Below are 8,605 nucleotides of genomic sequence, written 5' to 3'. Positions count from 1 at the left end.
GAGGTACTGTTGTATGTTGTACATTTTTTTGCCTGTTGATTTTGTTGAGGTAAAAGTGAAGACTGGTATTTTTCTGGTATTGAAGTTGTTGTGGATGTGGTGAATTCTGTTAAGCACCGCATTTAAATAATTTTCTCTTTAACTCTTAAGATAAAATGGTTGTGATACCTGATTAAGCTTCTTAACTTTGATTTTGTGCATTGACTGATTGACTGGTATCAGTCCGTAACCTTGAAAAGAAAACCCTTAACCAGGGGTTTAAGTGGCTAGGGTAAGACTCACATATGGCATCTTCCTCTTTGCTATGTCATACATACCTGAAGGGAAGAAGGGATGGGATGAAAGGCCTTGTAAGTCCACCTATGGAAGGAAACTGTGGTACTGAATCAGATTTCATTAAATCATTTGGAATTGGAGATACTCCTTTTCATGGATATTTATCTCAGTTGATGAGCTTTTACAGTGCCCTGTGTCTTGTGTGATCAGAGTAGATGATATCCTGGAATGATCATCACTACCTACAAGTAAGTATTTACTTAAAAATTTTTAAATGAATGGAAGAGCCTGGGTACTGGGAGCCAGGGAGATTTCATACTTGGGATAAGTTGTATTACTTAAAATACAAATAACTTATACCCTAAAATGTAGTTTATACTCTTGAGTACAAAATATCCAATTGCATCACTTAGTGATGTACTGGAAGTGATTAGAGGAGTGGACAGTTTCTTCCAGTTAAATAGCTAATGGATGCCCAAATATCTAGGTCCAGATTGAGTTGGTTATGCAACAGTGATGAACTCACTTTTAAAAGGAAGAGAGAAGAGGTTTTTAGGTTTTACTGCTAAGCTTTCAACTGGGCAATGAATCAGTACTTATTGATTGTAAGAGTAGCTTGTAAAATATGAGTTAAAGATCGGTTTTAAGTCCTTACTAACATCAGACTGGTAGATTGATTGTGACCTCTCCTTTGATTTTACCAAAAAACGTAGTATGTGTATCAGCATTTCCATCTTTTATTTTTTTATTTTTAAATTGTTTTAAAGATTTTATTTTTAAATAATCTCTATACCCAAAATGAAGCTCCAGATCACAACCCTGAGACCAAGAGTCATATGCTCTACCAAGTGAGCTTGCCAGGTGCCCCTCCAGCTTCCATATTTTAAATCACGGCCTTTCAACTAATAGTCTCCCAAGGAAAAAGGACTCCCAAAATTACTGCAGTTGGTGCCACCAAATTTATATGGTCTCTTCCAATGTAGTTTTCTAGTATTGATGGCCACTCTCAGGAAGGGAACATAAAGTAGCCAGGTCCTCCTTGGTTTGGTTGGTTTATATAAGAGAAATGTGATACTTATTTAAGAGATTGTGACTGTTACAATGGAACTCCTTGGTTATTAGAGCCCCAGGCAAAGGACTTTATCTATCTCTGAAGGCAAAGGAATTCTGTTAAGATAAAATTGACTCTGATATATATGACTTTAGAACTTTTGCTCTAAATTGTGTGGGTGGTATGCAAAGAGCCTTGTTTTCTATCCAGTTGGTTCTCAAGACCAACTTTTGAGTAATTTATGGTACTTTTTCCTGTTTTGAAAGGAAAGCTTTCAAACTTGCATAGATCTGCTGATATGGATGGTCCTTAGATTTTGGCATGAGTAAGATTGTGCATCATATTCAAAGGAAACCTGTTCTCTCATATTTCCTTAAGTAAAGTTGATGGCCACTTTTGCAAGGTAGAGGTGAGTGACAAGACCTCTAGATTCTGCAAGATGCTTATTTCTAGTGGGTGTTTTGATTTGGCCATAATATTCTCTGCCTAGAACTTCCTTGAATTGTTTGATAACCTTGATTGTGGGAACATACATTGAAAAAATACTTGGCACAGATACTCCTGTAATTGCATGTGGAGTATAAGATGAATGTGGATCTTTTGTTATGGATTGCTAGATCTAAGCTTCTACAGAGTTCCATTGTGAACACATAATAACATAAGAGTTTTCAAACATTCATGGCAGTAGATACTTGTCCCTTAGGGTTTTTCCCATTCTGCATTCACACGAATTGCACTTTATATCTAAAGCACAGTTGGGCAACGACTTCTTGATTTCCCAGTTACATTTATTAGCAGTAAGTTCATAATTATGTACCCATTGCACATCAAAATGGGTTTTTCATTGTGGTTTAAATAACAGTTTCAAACAGAATTCTGGGATTTAATAATTATGCTACCTTAAATTTTCATGGTTTTGAGTTATTTGTGATATTCTGTGTCTATATGATATGATGGGTAAACTGGGACTTAGTAAACAGTGTGTAAAAAGTGATGTGGCTTCCTGCCTCCATAAACTCGTTACTCTTCAATCATGTAAAATTTTAGAAGTCCTGTAATTTTCTTCAGCTTTATCAATATATAATTGATAATATTGTGTAATTTTAAGATGTGTTACATGATCATTTACTATACACCTATATTGTGAAAAGATTACTCCAACAAGGTTAGTTAACACATCCATCACCTTCCATAGTTAGCTTTTGTGTGTGTGGGGGGGGGAGGGTAACATTTAAGATCCACTCTTGGCAAATTTCAAATATTATAATACAGTACTGTTAACTGTAGTCACCATGTTGTACATGAGATCCCTTGAACTTACTCATCTTATAATGAAGTCTATACCCTTTAATCAGCATCTCCCCATTTTGCACACCCCATCAGCCCAAGGCAACCACCATTATAGTCTGTTTCAGTGAGTTTAACTTTTTCAGGATTCACATGCAGGTAATAACAGAACTCTTCTTTTTATTTATTTATTTTTTGTTGGGCAGCAAAGCAAGGTTTATTGAGTGATAGCCAAGTGGTGCAAAGCTCCTATGGAGGGAGGGGACCCGAGGGGGTTGCCCAGAAGTCTTGTAATTTTTGTAAACCTATCTGATGTTTTATTTATTGCAGGTCTTAACTTGTAGTAGAATAATAATGTAGTAGAAAGTAACTTATGTAATTATGTGATACTAGTAATACTTGTCTAGAATTTTCATAATCTGATTTCAGAGATTAGGAAAACAATTTATTGTGTTCATTTCCAATAAAAATTAATTGATTTCAGCAAATAGTCACTTACAGCCTCTGTGTTAATTGATTTCAGCAAATAGTCACATGTTATCTAGTTGATAATACATCGCCACATTCTTACTCATCTTTGCACTCCAGTTCCCTTGGGACTGGCCATTCATATAATAAAGCTCAATATTTGAATTATAGTAAATAAGTAAAGCAAGATATTATTTTTTTGTATTGCAGTTTTTTTAGTCTTATGAAGGTCTTTTTTTCCCACATAGTTGATTACTCTGAGAGGAGGAGAGAATTTGAACACTCAATTATCTGACATGTCAGTGTGGATCCTACTCAGTAGTATCGCAAGGAAGCTGAAAATGGTGTTAGCTGCGTTTAGGACAAACGTAAACCACTCCAGGTAAAATAACCTTGTAAAAAAAAAAAAAGGAATAGTGTATTATAGAGGCCTTGGCTAGGTTTGTGATGACAAAGGACCTTGTCTGAACATAATGATTTCAAAATTTGAGCTTAAATGACACTCTGAAATCCAGTCAGTGTGCCTCAGTAGACTTCTAAGAGAATATTATTTCAGTAGAAAATTTGGCTTACTGCGAAAACTCTGAATACTTAGAAATGGCAGGTGTAGCAGTATACATTGCCAATTCCTCAGACAGCTTTTTTTTAAATTTTCATAAGATATTCTGAGCTCATTATTTTTCCCTTTTTTTTTTTAAACATACATGCTGATGAAAGCAAAAAAGGAAACACATCCTTAGATCCCAGAGGGCACACACATATGCTGAGATGGAAGCAAGGACATGTGAAAGGGAGACGACTACCTCTTGGATCAAACATTGAATGCCAGAATTAGAGGTGTCTAAGTGATGTCCAGGAAAGAGGTGAACTAATATTTGTGGAACGTGTGTTATGAAATGCAGTGAGTATGGTAAGTGAACACATTTGGTGTTTGAAGACAATTTATTTTGGTTTTTTTTTTTTTTTCAGTTGTCTGTAGTGATCAGTGGGCATAGAGCCTATCTCAAAGTAGATGTTTAAGAAATGTGTCAGCATTACCAATTTTTTAAATGTTCTGGTGCAAGTTTTTAGATTTATTATGGTTCCTTCCATGTAGTGGAATGTCTGTGATTAGAATCTATGCCTATCTAATATCGAGCTCCATAATCTTAACACGGAAGTGGTGAGCTTTTCCTAAATAGGAGCCAGTCAAAACTATTCGGTGTTTATCTGGACTTGTTTTAGTAAAGCTAGGTACTTTGTCATGAAGTTGACAATGTGTTTGTAGGGATACCTTTTAGTCATTTTTGGTCAAAAAGTAGAAATAAGAAAGTTCTGTTTGATTTTACAGGGGTGAGTGTATCTCTCTTGCGTAAGTGAGATGATGAAGGCCCAGTAAGAGAGCAGTATTTGAGATCCAAATCCAAGGATATGTTTGTTCTAGATGTGAATGTTGATTAACAGCTTCAGATGTTAATGCAGCAAGTCCATCTCTGCCAAAAGTGAGTAGACCGTGAAGGGGAGCAGCTGGGTGTTGGCTACAGTATACTTCTTTCAACTTCTCAAATGATAGATGAGGAAACCTCAAGGGACTTTCTTTATACTAAAAGGGATGTGCTATTTTGACCCTGGTATCCTCTGGTGGCAAGGATGCAGACTGGAAGAAACAGTCTCAATAGTTTCTTCTGCATTCAGTATCACTTGAGTTTTGCTTTGGAATCCATGTTGCTAACATTATGTTTTTTGCCTATAATTTAGGAAATTGTAATGTGGAATAGAAGTGATTCATAGGAGAAGACTTGACTAGGTTAATTTTCTTTGGTGAGCAAAATTAATCTTAAAAAGTAGATGAGACAGCCAAAATTCAATAAAAAGCCTCATAGATCAGCCAGATATTTGATGATTTTGAATCATTTGTGTTAGATTTACAATTGGTGAGGATAACACAATGACCCAGAGGGGTTAGGTATTTGTACATCTGAAATCACTGAGCTATCTGTTCCTGTATTTTTTAATTTAAATTCAATTAGACAAGCTATAGTACATCATTAGTTTCAGATATAGAGTTCAGTAATTCATTAATTGCATGTAACACCCAGTGTTACATCATGTGCCCTCCTTAATGCCCATCACCCAATTACCGCATCCACCCACCCACTACCCTCTAGCAACCCTCATTTTGTTTCCTATGGTTGAGAGTCTTTCATGGTTTTTCTCCTTTAATGACTTCCATTCAGTTTTCCCTCCCTTCCCCTATGATCCTCTGCACTGTTTCTTATATTCCTCATATGAGTGAAACCATATGATAATTGTCATTCTCTCCTTATTTCGCTCAGCATAATACACTTCAGTTCCATCCATGTTGATGTAAATGGTAATATCTGTTCCCATATTATATGAAATTTATTTGTATCCCTATATAGAGAGTTTCTTTTTTTTTTTTTTTCCTTTTTAAAAAATTGTTTTTAAGTTATAGTTGGTTAACATGTAGTGTAATATTAGATTCCGGTGTACAATACTGTGATTGAGCACTTCCATACAGCACCTGGTATATCACAAGAGCACTCATTAATCCTATCACTTATTTAACGCATCCCCCTACCTCCCCTTATTTGTGCTATTATAACAGAAAGAAAATTAAAAAGTACACTTCCTGATAGGAATAATTTATTGTCTATTAGGAGATCTATATCAGGAAAAGGAGTGTGTGCTCTATTATTTCCATGATAGATTGGATTATATTACCATATCACTTCTTTGTATTAGAGATGTTAGACCTCCTTCAGGATCGTCAACACCTTGTATCAGTAGACTTGTTGGACTTTGTGTTTTATCTGTTTGATTTGCCTTAATTTTATTTGACCATTCACATTTATTCTCACTTACCTCCGCAATATTTTGGTGGATGTTTTCAATGTAATCTAGGTCCTTAAGCTATTTGAATATATCATTTTTCAATTTGTTGAATGGTTTGGTTGTAGAAATAGATTATAAACTATTCTATTTAGTTCTAAGATACCAAAGATCTTAATGTTACTCTGTCACATTGCTGGGGTTTTATTGTCTTTAATTTTTCCCATGTTTTTACCTTAATTCTGTGTCAGTTCAATGATTTGCTTCCCTTTAACTTACATTATTACACGAAGATGATCATTTTCCTTAGCTAAAAGACTTTGCATTAGTAGAAAGGTGCTGTCTGCAGGTATTAATTCCTTCACAGAGTTGCAGTAGTTGTTGGGAAAGACCTTAACTGGGTTTATGCTGAGTTATAATTACTGACCATGATGGAGTGAAGCTCAGTATGAGTACTCTGAAGTGTAGCCTAAGACTCAGTCCAAGTACTTGGGACACACACATTCTGAACATAAGTTCTTAGGCTGTTAATTTCACAAGCTATTTTGAGCAATACTGTGCAGATCAGGGAGGACAGTAGTGTAGGTTTTTCCAGTGAGATGAAGGGAAGTGAATTCCGAATTGCACTACTGCAGTTTCCTTTTGTAGAGTGTCTTCTATGTTTGTAACATTTGTATATCTCACCTGTGTTTTTCATTATGAATTTCAAGTAATAATTTCAGGAGAGTAAAGACTTGATAGCTACTATGCTGTTTTTTTTTTCTTTTTTTTATATATATTATTACCATCATTCAGCTCTAGCCTTATTCCTGTTTCCCAAAAGCATGTCCCCAAACTATGAGGCAGCTCCAGTTACCACACGAATAAGTAAGTGCTAGTTTGTTGTTGAGCTGTTGCTTTGGTCTGAAATAAGTTACACCTTAAGCAGAATGCTAAAGATACATCAGATGGATTACTCTAATTTTCTTAATAAGGTACTACTTTCTGTATCTTAGCAAGTCCTAAGTTACACCTTAAGCAGAATGCTAAAGATACATCAGATGGATTACTCTAATTTTCTTAATAAGGTACTACTTTCTGTATCTTAGCAAGTCCTACATGGAGATTTAGAAATTTTGACTGTGATTCAAGGGGATGAAAGTGGCATTTTGCAGTTAATACTGAGCCCTAGAGAGGAACTGATTTGACAAGTACCATGCATTTTGTTTTGAATCAGGACTTTAATCTCAAATTGTTCTTAATTATTTATCTTTACTTGAATGAGTAATGGACCTTTTGTTATCTGTGATTGGCATTCTATGATTAGGTCCTTGTGGTTTGCCTATTTTAGTTTTGAAGGAGTTGAGTAGGAATTAAACAGGTAATTCAGAAAAAAACCTTTATAGAAATGTACCATGGATAGCTGAATATACCAAGATCTTATTCTTAAATAGTTATCATAACCTTCAGGAGTATGTGTGGTGTGTGTGTATAAATAACATGGGTATTGATACCATGACAAGTGATAGTTTATAGGGAAAAGCTTTTGAGGTTCAGAAAAATTACATTCCTTTTTTTTTTAAGAGCAAGATGGATAAGTCTTTTCACAGGTATTTCCCTTACTAAGTCCCTGTTTCCCTGCCAGAAATTTTAGAATATTTATAACCTCATACTTGCTTGGCTTCTCTCAGTGTTCCTGATTCTGCCCAAATAGGGATATGCTGGATGAATTGAGAGAAATGTGCTACCCTTTCTACTAACTGAGTTAGATTAGAAACATACATTTAGATGAGGAAGGAATAACTGTGAGGAAGCATGCAGTGGTATTTGCTGGCTTAGCCATATCCAAATAACTTCATTTTTAAATTAAATTAAATTAAATTAAACTAAATTAAATTAAATTAAATTTATTTTATTTTATTTTATTTTATTTTATTTTATTTTATTTTATTTTATTATTTGAGAGAGAGAGGCCTAAGCGCACTCAGGAGGGAGAGGGGGAGAGAATCTGAAGCAGACTCTGCACTGATTGCAGAGCCCGATGCAGGACTCAGTCTCATGATCGTGATATTAGGACCTGAGCCAAAACCAAGAGTAGGCTTCTTAACGGGTGCCACCTGGGTGCCCCCAAATAACCCCATTCTTGGGGTGCTGCTGCTTTATAAGTGATCTAAAGAAAATCCTCTATAATAGGAATCTCTAGAAGATGATCAGTTCTTCAGTTTTTATTTTTGTTTTGGGGGGGGAGTTGACTTGATGATCAGATTCATTGTTTCTTGAACCTGATGATAGTGTTCATTCCTACAAAGAGAATCTGGGGTTCAGCCAAGCTAATTTATGATAGAGTGCTTTGTTGAGAGTATTAGAAGGAATGAGTTAGCAGTAGGTGGTAAGAGCATTGGTGAATGAAAGGAAGGTAAGAAGGAAGAAAGACAAGGTGTAAGTGATTATAGCATGTCCTTAGTGTTGTAGAAGTGTGATGGAGACCAGTAAATTGAGAGCAGTGTTAGGATTCTTTCAGTTGTTGGAAATAGGAAAGTTCCCCTGTTGGAATATTGGACCAGTAGGGGTAGGTTAGGAGTCAGAATTAGCTACCATTTACCCTCTCCTTTGTCGTTAAGTGTATAGGTTTCAGCAGCTTTGGAATGTTAGATTCTGTGTGCCTTTTCTTGAGGTGACTAGGCAGTATTACGTCCTCTTTTGAAATTACTG

The 8,605-nt window shown here is 35.5% G+C and overlaps 3 non-coding genes across 3 annotated transcripts; all 3 read left to right on the top strand.

Annotated features, from left to right (window-relative positions):
• The first annotated feature begins 3,521 nt into the window (after positions 1 to 3,521).
• On the top strand, positions 3,522 to 3,594 carry LOC121105561. Its single transcript, XR_005838174.1, has one exon. It is a non-coding gene; the product is annotated as a small nucleolar RNA SNORD107 (small nucleolar RNA).
• A 2,719-nt stretch (positions 3,595 to 6,313) lies between these two features.
• On the top strand, positions 6,314 to 6,380 carry LOC121105558. Its single transcript, XR_005838171.1, has one exon. It is a non-coding gene; the product is annotated as a small nucleolar RNA SNORD64 (small nucleolar RNA).
• A 1,764-nt stretch (positions 6,381 to 8,144) lies between these two features.
• Positions 8,145 to 8,215, top strand: LOC121105560. Its single transcript, XR_005838173.1, has one exon. It is a non-coding gene; the product is annotated as a small nucleolar RNA SNORD108 (small nucleolar RNA).
• The last annotated feature ends 390 nt before the right edge of the window (positions 8,216 to 8,605 follow it).

The sequence above is a fragment of the Ursus maritimus genome, unplaced genomic scaffold (genome assembly GCF_017311325.1).
Source record: "Ursus maritimus isolate PB19 unplaced genomic scaffold, ASM1731132v1 scaffold_27, whole genome shotgun sequence".
In the NCBI taxonomy this organism is placed as follows: domain Eukaryota; kingdom Metazoa; phylum Chordata; class Mammalia; order Carnivora; family Ursidae; genus Ursus; species Ursus maritimus.
Note: the sequence above shows the minus strand (reverse complement) of the source record. Positions and strands in the feature narration are given on the sequence as shown.